Here is a 10,336-nt window from a genome sequence, read left to right as displayed (position 1 = left end):
GTTTGTAGCGTGCTGTGGCCGATCACAAAAAACTACTGGGCGGAAATGTAATGTACTCGATAAGAGAACAGTAAACCACCCTGCGATCTTTCGAGACACAGGATCTCGGTCTGGGGGGCTTGTCTTGGTGGTTAGGCGAGAACCCGTAAGCGAAAAAAAGCAACACGCCGCGAGAACTTTGACGCGGTGTCAAAATTTGTATCGCTTGGCGCAAAGCATTACGCCGCGAAGGACAGGCAAAATGTATGTGCTTCGAAGGTGTTGTCGGCGAATAGCACTACGCCGCGAAGGACTTAGAAAAGAAATGTATGTGCGTCGGAGGTGTTTCCGGCGCGAACTCTCTTTCTAACTCACACTTTATATCTTTTTTTCTTTTTCTTTTTTCAACGCGCTCGTATATGTATGCCATTTTGTGGCAGGCGTACGAACATGCACACAATGTGTCGCACATGACGATGACTACGTTTTTTAATCGTAAATTTTTCATCTTAAAACTTTATCGTCGTTTATCTCGAAAAATCAGAAACAAACAATAACACAACAATACTTTTTTTAAAATTTTTTCAACGTGAATCGAACGAGACTAAAAGGAAGTCGATCGGTTTAGTCGTTATTAAAAAATGGCTGCTTAAAAATCTCCCCTCTATTGAGATGCCTGATTTTCGCGTATAAGAAGCACAGTGTGTTCGCGCAGTTCGGGCGCAACTTCGTTGCGCGTGAACTTGGCGCGAAGCACTACCGTGCCTCTTGATAAATATGTATATATATATACATGCGTAAGAGAATACGTACTCGGCAATGTAATGTACAAATTGATTTCATCTGGCACATGTGTGCATGATAACTCCTTCATTAAGAATTCAATAAACTTTCCAAATGGGAATCAATATTTCTTCTTATAACGCGTCGAATTTATAAAGTCTGTGCGCGCGCGCATAAATAACAAGAACCGCAGCAAGCAATAATAACGCCGACGAGTGCGCGACGGGTGAAAGTTTTGCTTTTTGACGCGCTGATTGCAGGTTTCCTTTCGCGCTGGCGCTTTTTGACGTTCCCCGACCGAGAATCGCGAGAATCCGGGCTGTCCGTCGGTCGTCTCCCACCCTCGCCGACCAAAGAACTGGAGCACCGCGGAGGTGCACGATGATAGTAATTACGGTCCGACGTGTATTATAAAACAGATTTGTACAGAGCCACCTGAACTCTGTGTGCAATTATTAAGCCGTCACTAGGGAGGATGGCTCTTGCCTTTCGCGTTGCTGCTTTTTCTTGCCATTCCCTTCGGGGCAACTCCCCGGAAAGCGCAGAAAGGTAATGTGCTTTTACATATCCTAAAACCTTTTCAGTTTTCCTCTGAGTGAAGAGTCGAGAAATGTAAAAAAACGTGAAAAATTTCAAGAAGTTAATAAATCATAATTCCATTGTTTTTTGTTTTTATTTTTAAAATCTCTTTTTTTTATTGTTAAAATACAGTATAATTGCAAAGCTTTTACAAAAACAAAATGTAAACTTTTCACATGCTTTTCGAGCATCAAGAAAGGTCAATCGATCGAATGAACTGTGGCGTCAGTCGCCTCGTTTATTATAATTATTACGCGCGACGACCGTCGTCCGGTCGTCGCGAAAGATCCGCTTGCCGCAATTGCGATGCGGAAGAGATCGTCGCGTGCGCGCGTGTCGTCGAAAACGAATCTCCCCGTCTCCTTCCGGCCTCCGCCGAGTTCCGCATCATTGTCTCCGCAATTAGCCATTCAGATTTACTTCCTTGCGCGAACGCGTGCGCGGATGTGACGTCGTTTCGATGACGGCACGTGGACGATGAACGTGTCGACCGGCGAAACGCAGGCTCGCCACGCGGAGGCGTTCGGACTGTCGCTGTGATAAATACAGCCGCTGCAGGTGGTGGACACTTGCGAGAGACGATTACGACCTGGTAAAGACACGATCGCATCTCTCGAAAAGAAGTTTATTTCGCGCGCGCGCGCAAGCGGATCTTTACACCCACGCGCAACTAAAACGTTGACTCCGCTTACAAATAAATAAATAAAACGTTACAATAGCTCACGGTCCATGATAACAATCACGTGGAGAAGTCCGAGCCAATTTCCAGTTTGCAACCGGTAGCTCGCGTTTCATCGCTCGTGAATATCATAAACTTCCATATAAGCCGACACCGCCCTTTTCGAGATATTACGCGATCTTAAAAATATTCATTGCGAACCGACTTTAATCGATCGCTGTTAATTCGCGATCGAATCGTAAAGCGAGCGTAATGCGTCGTCGTTCGCACGCGCGCTATATATTAATCGCAATGCGATTTGCAAAAAAGATTTTAATTATTTATTTACTGCTTGTAATAAAAGCGCTAAATCGACTTCGCTGAATCCCGACTGGAGGATTTTTCATGCTCTTTCTTGCGTCGTTATCGTTCCGTGGCCCCGTGCGTGGCTCGTGCGTGAGATAAGAACGGCGATACGTGCGCCGGTCTCGGCGATAACAATCGGTAAAGCGCCAATTATGACTTGTTAATGGAAACCGGCGTCATTAAGGATACACATAAAACTCACTCGTTGCCCGCCGGCACGCGGGAGAAGGACCGCGACTTGTTCGCGAACGTATTCCGTGTGCGTTTACAGCCGGATGTAAAGCGACTCGCGGGGATACGATTTCCTCGGGCGATCGTAAAGACCGGAATTCCATTAAATGCGCGCCTCGTCGGTGTGTATAAGTAATAATAGTAATAACGTCGGGAAAAAAGGGGTTGCGAGAGACGTACGTCCCGACATCGCGTCTGCTGTTCGTCCGTAAAATGCGCAGTCGACTCGATCTACGATAACGCGACGATTTTGACGCGATCCGAGAAAGTTAAACGCGCGTAACATCACGGCTGGTTAAAATAGAATTACAATTTTACAACGCTCGCGCGATAACTTTACTGAAATCCCAAAGTTTTTTTTATCACGTTACAAAAGTTCGTCACTTATTTCAGTAAAACTCATCTCATCATGTTCCTCGCTAATTATTTCATAATATTCGAAACTACGTACAAATCGGTCAAGACAATCCGATTTTTTTGCTCGAATTTGGCGCCAGCGTGCGAGAGAGATTCGGCGAAATTCGATAAAATCGATCTCTTCGAGACGTTGCGAATCGGAGGCGCGAAGTGCTCGTAAACGGGCGCCGAACGGAGAAACGATCGTCAAATATTTACGAATACGTACCGGCTAACAGCCACGGGTCATGCAATCGCGCCAGATAACAGCTGAAAACGTTCGAGGCACCTGTATCGATTTAAGTGGCCGAAACTCTCGGGGAAGACCCTTTCGATCCGCACAGCGCGGATCTGAATACGGGGCAGCTTTACGCTGCGCCCGACAAAAAAGCCTTTCATTGATTCTCTTCTCCTTTTTTTCGGTATCGTACATGCGTACTTTACGACATCGATATCGTCGGAACGACACCTGGACGAGAGGCCCTTCGTTATTATATAAATATGTACTGAGCGGCTTTTAATTCCGAGATAGGCTTTGTATATATATTAAACCTTTATCGAACCAATTTTTAGCTTTGAATAAAATATCTGGAAACACACACACACACATATTATAAAAAGCACAGAATGTAGAAAATAAAGCAACGCTTTGTTAAGAATAGAATAAAATTAATACGCGCGCTCCGTAACGAAAAATATTTTATTCTATACTCGTTAAAAGTAATAATCTTGATCTGAAATTTATAATTTTCATTACCGTCGCTTGACACATCAATTAGAATCAGCGAACAAAGTCACGATAAACGTTATTCCCGTGCTTTCTGAAGCTGTCGGCCATTGCAGAGATAATATCGCGCTAAACGAAACGCGATGACGTTAATGCGAACCGTAACTAACGACACACGACGACGACGACGACGACGACGACGACGACGACGACAACGAATAAGTCGTGGAATTAACGAGTGCAAAAAGCGAACGCAAATTTATTGCAGTTTCGTTGTTTTAAACGTTGAAGCGCACGCGATGATCATCTCGCAGTCGGTGTTAAAACAAAAACAAAAAAAAAAAAAAACGACGATTCGCATCCCAGACGATTTTTATCTCGCGAACTGATATATATATATGATGTTTGCACTTCATAAGAACCTTTTATAGCGGGAGTGACGTAACAAATGCGGAGAATCCGGAGGCAAATATTTTCACGATCAAAAATTTGACGAGGTTTTGTTTAATAAACGAGACTGAACGAGACGTAATAATTCATAGCCTTTCTACCGCACAACGCTAATATCAAACGCCAGTCACATCCTCCCGTTATCTACATGTGTCATCTCAACTTTGCACACATCCCGCATTTATATGCGCATCATTAGACTTAGTCCCATGCCACTTGTGGCTTTCGTCGTTCCCACAACGCGTTTCCGCTTCCGGCCAGCACGTGCATCAACCGATCGACCGTCACCACCTGAACCCGCTCGAAACACTTGCTGAAACATCTGTAACCCCACCTCATGTGAATCGATGTGCCAGAGGGAAAATATCCCCGACTGTTTTACTAGCGCGATCGTTACATGGGAGTTCGGTGCGAGCGATGCAAGAGCAAAGGCGAATTAGTGAAGCGCGAGTGAAATACGATAAAAAAACAAACAAACAAACAAACAAACAAAAACAAAATGAAATGTAAAATACAATCTCGTTATATCGAAGAGCTAATTCGAAACGATGTATTGTTATTAGTCTTGGCGTTAGTCAGCTCATTTGCTCTGCCGCGCCGGCGCGGAGGAAACAGTCGTAGATTAAACAAAAAGACCGAACAAAACGAGAAACGATCTCTCTCCCGCGGCAAAACCCGCAGATTACAACGAAACGCACACAAGGAAAGAGCCAAGAGCGCCAAAGCTCGTCTAACGCGCAGATAACGAAGGAAAGAAAACTTTTCGCCTCCCCTTCCCACGGGGACGAGGGGAGGAAGAACGGATTCGGTTCTTTCCTACTCGTTACACACAATGGCGCGACTCGCCATAATTCCCCGCGAGAAACGGATGAGTAATGATCTGCCAGTGATACAAATCGTTGCGATTCACCTGCAGCTGATCGGCGATTCGGTTCTGGTTCCAATTAAAAGAACACAGGTACAGATCAGCGGGTGGACCGTCCTTCGAGACGGCACCCTATGGGAGATCGACCTCGGCGTGTATCCACGGCGAAGGGGCCCACGATCGGGGTACACGATGGTTTCTTGATCTTGCGTTATTAGTCACGGCAAACCTTTACTGGCAAACGACGGCTTAAGAAAACGGGGTCGGTCTGCGTGCGGCCGCGACGCACATAATTATCGGACGTATTGACGTGTACGTCGTAATTAGCGATTCCGATGCCGGCCATTTAATCGGCAGCCATAGTTAATTTGTAGTCCTTTGCCGAACGCGGATATGCGTGCGCGCGCGCGCGCGCGCTCGAGTCTTGCTCATTTGCGGCTAATAATGTCATTCGGTGGAAGATTAAACGCTGAAATTGGACGCGATGTAATGCGTCGCGTCGAGTTAAAACGCGATGTTAATTAGCGAGAACGTTGAATTTCCCGAATTAATTGTACCGTAATTATACACGAACACACAAAGTGGAAACAATTTGTAATTGAGATATCTTATTAAAATGGAATCGTATATTATGCGAGCGCGATAATGAGGATGCATAAATATTAGATTTCATTGTGCACAAATTTACATTCGAGAGCTTTGTGAAATCTGTGTGTGAAAAAATTTTAATTATTATCCGAGTACAAAACAGACACACACACACACATACACACACGTGACATGGATTTCCAATACATAAAGAATTTTATTCTCCCGCACATTCAACGAGATGTGCAAACACTCTGTCGGAGAGACGAAAATCTCGAGATCGGAAGAAACAGTTTTGGGGCCTGTCGCGCGCTCAAGATTTACAACGGGCACAGCCGTCGCGGCGCCGTTCGGCGCTCTCGACGAATTCAATTTCCGTAGATACGGCGCGCGACCGAAAAACAAACCCTTCTCCCCGTTTCTTCGTCGTTTCCGTCTCGTCTCGAGTTTCCTGCCGGGTCGGGCCCGAAGGCGCGCGTAGGCGTACGTAATAACTCCTCGGGAGTACATATGAAGTTGGGCGAGGCGAGCGAGGGCGAGTATACATACTCGCGCGCGCGTTTATCGCGCTTCGGAACAACGCGAGAGTAGACATTGGCCTTTTAACCTTATATGGCCCGCGCACCTGCCCTCCACTGTCCGATAGAACATTTCCCGTAACGCGTTTCTCTCTTTTTTTTTTTTTTTTTTTTTACACGCCCTTATAAAACCACGAAACTACCCACTCCATCGACGACGGTATCCGGGATTTATGATCGTCGCGTTCCGCTCGAAATACGAGGGAGGGGAGTTCGAACTCTCCTTCCTTCTCTCACGGGCTTATCACCGACGTGGATTACGGTGGTCGTTCAGACGATCTCTAAACCGAACGAGGATGCGCCGAATCACGTTTTTTTTTTTGGTTTTTTCATTCCACGTAAATTTATCTTCGTTCCAAGGTATAATGTTTACACACAATCGTGTTTCACATTACAGTGAATCTTGGGTAAAAATAACGATTCTTGATGCGGATACTTAGCCTTCCAGGTTTTTACGCTGATAACAAATCCGTTATTTTTATTTAGTGTTACGACAGACACATTTTTATCTTTCTGTTCGAACGGAAACGCTGGTTTTCACGCTGATGACTCGTTAATACTTTTCATCGCAGCGTGACTACGTACGAGAAAAACTATGTGTCGAACACGAGACGTGAGCATTAGGGTGGTTTCGATAAAAAAAAAAAAAAAAATTCCGTATCTCCCGCTCTTATCGATCTTTTTCTCTCTCTTTCTCTCTCTCGGAACAACACGGCCGCGATTAACTGAAAGGAGATTGAGAAAATATTTGAAATTAGGACGCGCGAACGCAGGTGCCGGGTCATGCTGCAAGGTCAGGGTCAGATTAACCCCGATCAGGTTACCCCTTTAGCGTGGGAGTGTTGGCAGCCCCGCGTAATAATAGGATAGAAGCCACGGCTAGAAGAATATACGAGAGCCGCGTGGTGCGTTACCCCGCTAGATAGATCTCTTAGCTTTGTTATAAACGGTTTCATCGTCGGCCGGTTGATTTATCTCCGACAATCCTAACGAGATTCTTCTCGTACCTCAACGTTGTTACATCTTACGTTTCCACACTGGGGGGGGGGGGGAGAAAAACCGGTAATTCGTCTTCTTATCTAACCGGTATTTACGCTTTTCCGCCCGAGCAGGGCGTTTTTCTTCAAACGTCCGCTAAAGCGCGCGTAATTTCGAGTTCGTTTAACTACCCATAATGTTATATTTAGTACATATTATTTGCTCAACCCTTTGCGTTAACCCTCCGTAATAGCCTGATGTAATTCCGTTCCGTATTTATAGCGAGGTAACGTTATAATAAGGACTTCGCCGTTGAAGCGGTCGACCCGGTTGAGTTTCACCCGATCGAACTCGTTTCGTTTCAAGCGCACTCGAACGAATCCGGAGCTTTTATCTTCTCGGTTATAACGGCAATTATCTCGATCTTCGTATCTCGATCTTGCGCGCCGCTGATGAGATCCATCTCTTCTTTGTTATTTGATTCGCTCGGTTGTTTTAACGAGATCCGCAATTTCTTTCGCGAATGCAAAGACGCGCGGCTACATGTTATATGTTGCCCTTCCTCGTTAAAGAACACCAATCAACTCTAACCAATCTACGGGAGCTTGTAAATCGACTAGATAACAGAAGTCGGATTTTACATCGTGCCACTTTCGTCTCTCGCTCGCCCGCGGCGGCATCCAATCTCGATTTCGTCTCCAAATGCCGATCCGTCCAATCTGCACGCGTGTAAAACGAATGATCACCGAGAGAGCAGCACCGAGAGAGAAGCCTACCGTGTTCCACCTCGGGCGACGTCGTAATCATTACGCGTGTAATTTCAAGGATATTTATCCTACATCAACATTCCACGCGATCGAAACGCGCGCGCGCGCTCGCTCGCGCGTTGCTACAGCCGCGCGCAGTAGCCCGCGGGCTCGAGACAATTCCGTGCACCTGCGCTTTAACTCGAATTTCTAAATAAGTTACGCGCTAGATGTGCGCGACTCGTCTTTCAAATTAGTAGTTGATGTAAAATATAAACGGAACGGATTCGCGAGAAGTGTCATCATCTTCTGGAAAAAAATTTTATGACATCGAAAGTACATGTGTAGGCAATTAACTTTTTCTGTGCGAGAAAGAGGTGGAAAAAGCAAGTGTCTCTCTCTCTTGAGCTATCGCGCCGGGGGCGAATAATCAATGAAATATATCACCGATACAATTATATTACTTCAGCAACAATCTTCTCCTCCTCCTCTCTGTAGGGACGGAGATTAAATGCTGTTTTGGCTGAGCACATCAGCGCTTCTTTTCGACGCGATGCCGCGTGTGTAATTTTGTTTCACGACGAAGAAGAAGTCACAGCGACAAGTTAAATTGACTCCACCCAGGTCGATAAGAAACACTCGCCGCGCGTTTTAACATCGTGACTGGGGTTGGCGCGCGCGTAACCTGAGACTCGTTTATCCGACACGCGCGTTCCACGAAACTCGCGCGCGACGTTCCAAGCGCGACTCGCGGCTTAATTAAATTCGTCGTGGCGGGAGACACGCACAACGAATGATAATGTGTAGACCCGGGACCAAGCGACCAAAAACGATATCACAAAGAACGCATTCTCCTTTCCCTCCTCTCCTGAGGAGAGATGTGTCGCGCGTCACAATAAAATTGAATTAATTGGAACACCGCGGGAGCCGACGGATTTATTTATTACGAACTAGGACAGAGGAGCCGCGCCGATCTCCCGCCGGCGCTGTTACGATTAATTTCATTTTATTCGGCACGAAAGTCGTCGTTCCCGACCGGTCTTAGAGCGAAGTTTCGATGTGTGTTTTCGATTCGAGGTTAACAGACCATTGCAGCTGCGAAATATATTTAGAAATACAAATGCACGGGATATGCATCAATGTTGGGATTTCCTTCGAACGACAATAGAGAGTTTTGTTTGCGTTGTTTTTCACGGATCTGGAGAAAAATGATCTTCTCTTTGTGACAGATATATTTCCCCATCAGTGCGCGGCGTAGGTCTGGTGGATTTTGGAAGAAGAAACGTATAGCGCGCGGTATACACGTGGACAGGCTCAGATGGATCTCTCCCTTTCCCGTCGCATATGCGCGCTGGATATGTAAGAATTGTGAGGCAATCTGTACACCTGTTGCCTAGATCGGTGATTTATTTTCGTGGACGCATTGTGCGTGGGTCGCGCGACTGGAATATTCTTCTTCTATAGGCGCGACGTGAAATATTCTTATCCGCGGCGACGCATCAATTTGAGATCGCTGTGTTTGAGGAGAGAACTCTGTCTCAAGGGAAGGGATAGGGAAAGCAGGCACGAACAGGAAATAAAAGTCTTCTTCGATTCGATACGATCGAAGGTCTTCGTTAAGGCAACACAAAAGGTGACACGCGCATATAGTGGTTTTTATTTATATGTCACATTCATGATCTCAGGAAGGAGAAAAATTTACAGCGTAAAAAAAAAAAAAAGGGAGAAAATAAAAACCTGGTAAAACGCCATGATGATCATTTTATAGGTCGGGTTTCGAATAGATTAATAGTTGTGTTTCGTTTTTTCAAAAATGATTCTCTGTGTGTATTATAACTTCCACACTATAAATGTCGGGAATACCGGCGTCGGGAATACAGGAGACGCGCCTCGACGACACAATTCGGGCGTTAATAATAAAATATTATATGTAAAAACATCGATCGGACAGCGTATATACGGCGCGGTGTTTCGCTTTCGCAACACGGCCGCGCCGAACCGTATCGCTACGAGCGGACGAGCAGATAATCTGTTTAAAATTCGAGCGGAGATGTTGAACACACACACACACACACACACACACACACACACACACACCCACACACGAGAGAATTCTCCGGCCGAAGAGTCTTCGATCGGCGGCTTCGATCGGAAGCGTTTTCTCGCCGCTTCGGGTACCCGCGGCGGCTCACAAACGCCCGTCGAAGTGCTCTTAATCGACCGTAAATAATTGCATTTATCACACCTATCATTGCGGGCGCGTCGTGCGCGCGAGCAAGGCCCTTCTCGAAATCTGCTTTCACTCCCGGAGAAAATTGGCACGTTGCCAATCTCGGACATCGATCCGGCGGCCGTGCCGCTTCTCGAAGTTTGATTTATCGGGAGGTTTCGCGTTGCATCACCCGCGCGAGG

Source organism: Pseudomyrmex gracilis, unplaced genomic scaffold (genome assembly GCF_002006095.1).
Source record: "Pseudomyrmex gracilis isolate BER0280 unplaced genomic scaffold, ASM200609v1 scaffold_118, whole genome shotgun sequence".
In the NCBI taxonomy this organism is placed as follows: domain Eukaryota; kingdom Metazoa; phylum Arthropoda; class Insecta; order Hymenoptera; family Formicidae; genus Pseudomyrmex; species Pseudomyrmex gracilis.
Note: the sequence above shows the minus strand (reverse complement) of the source record.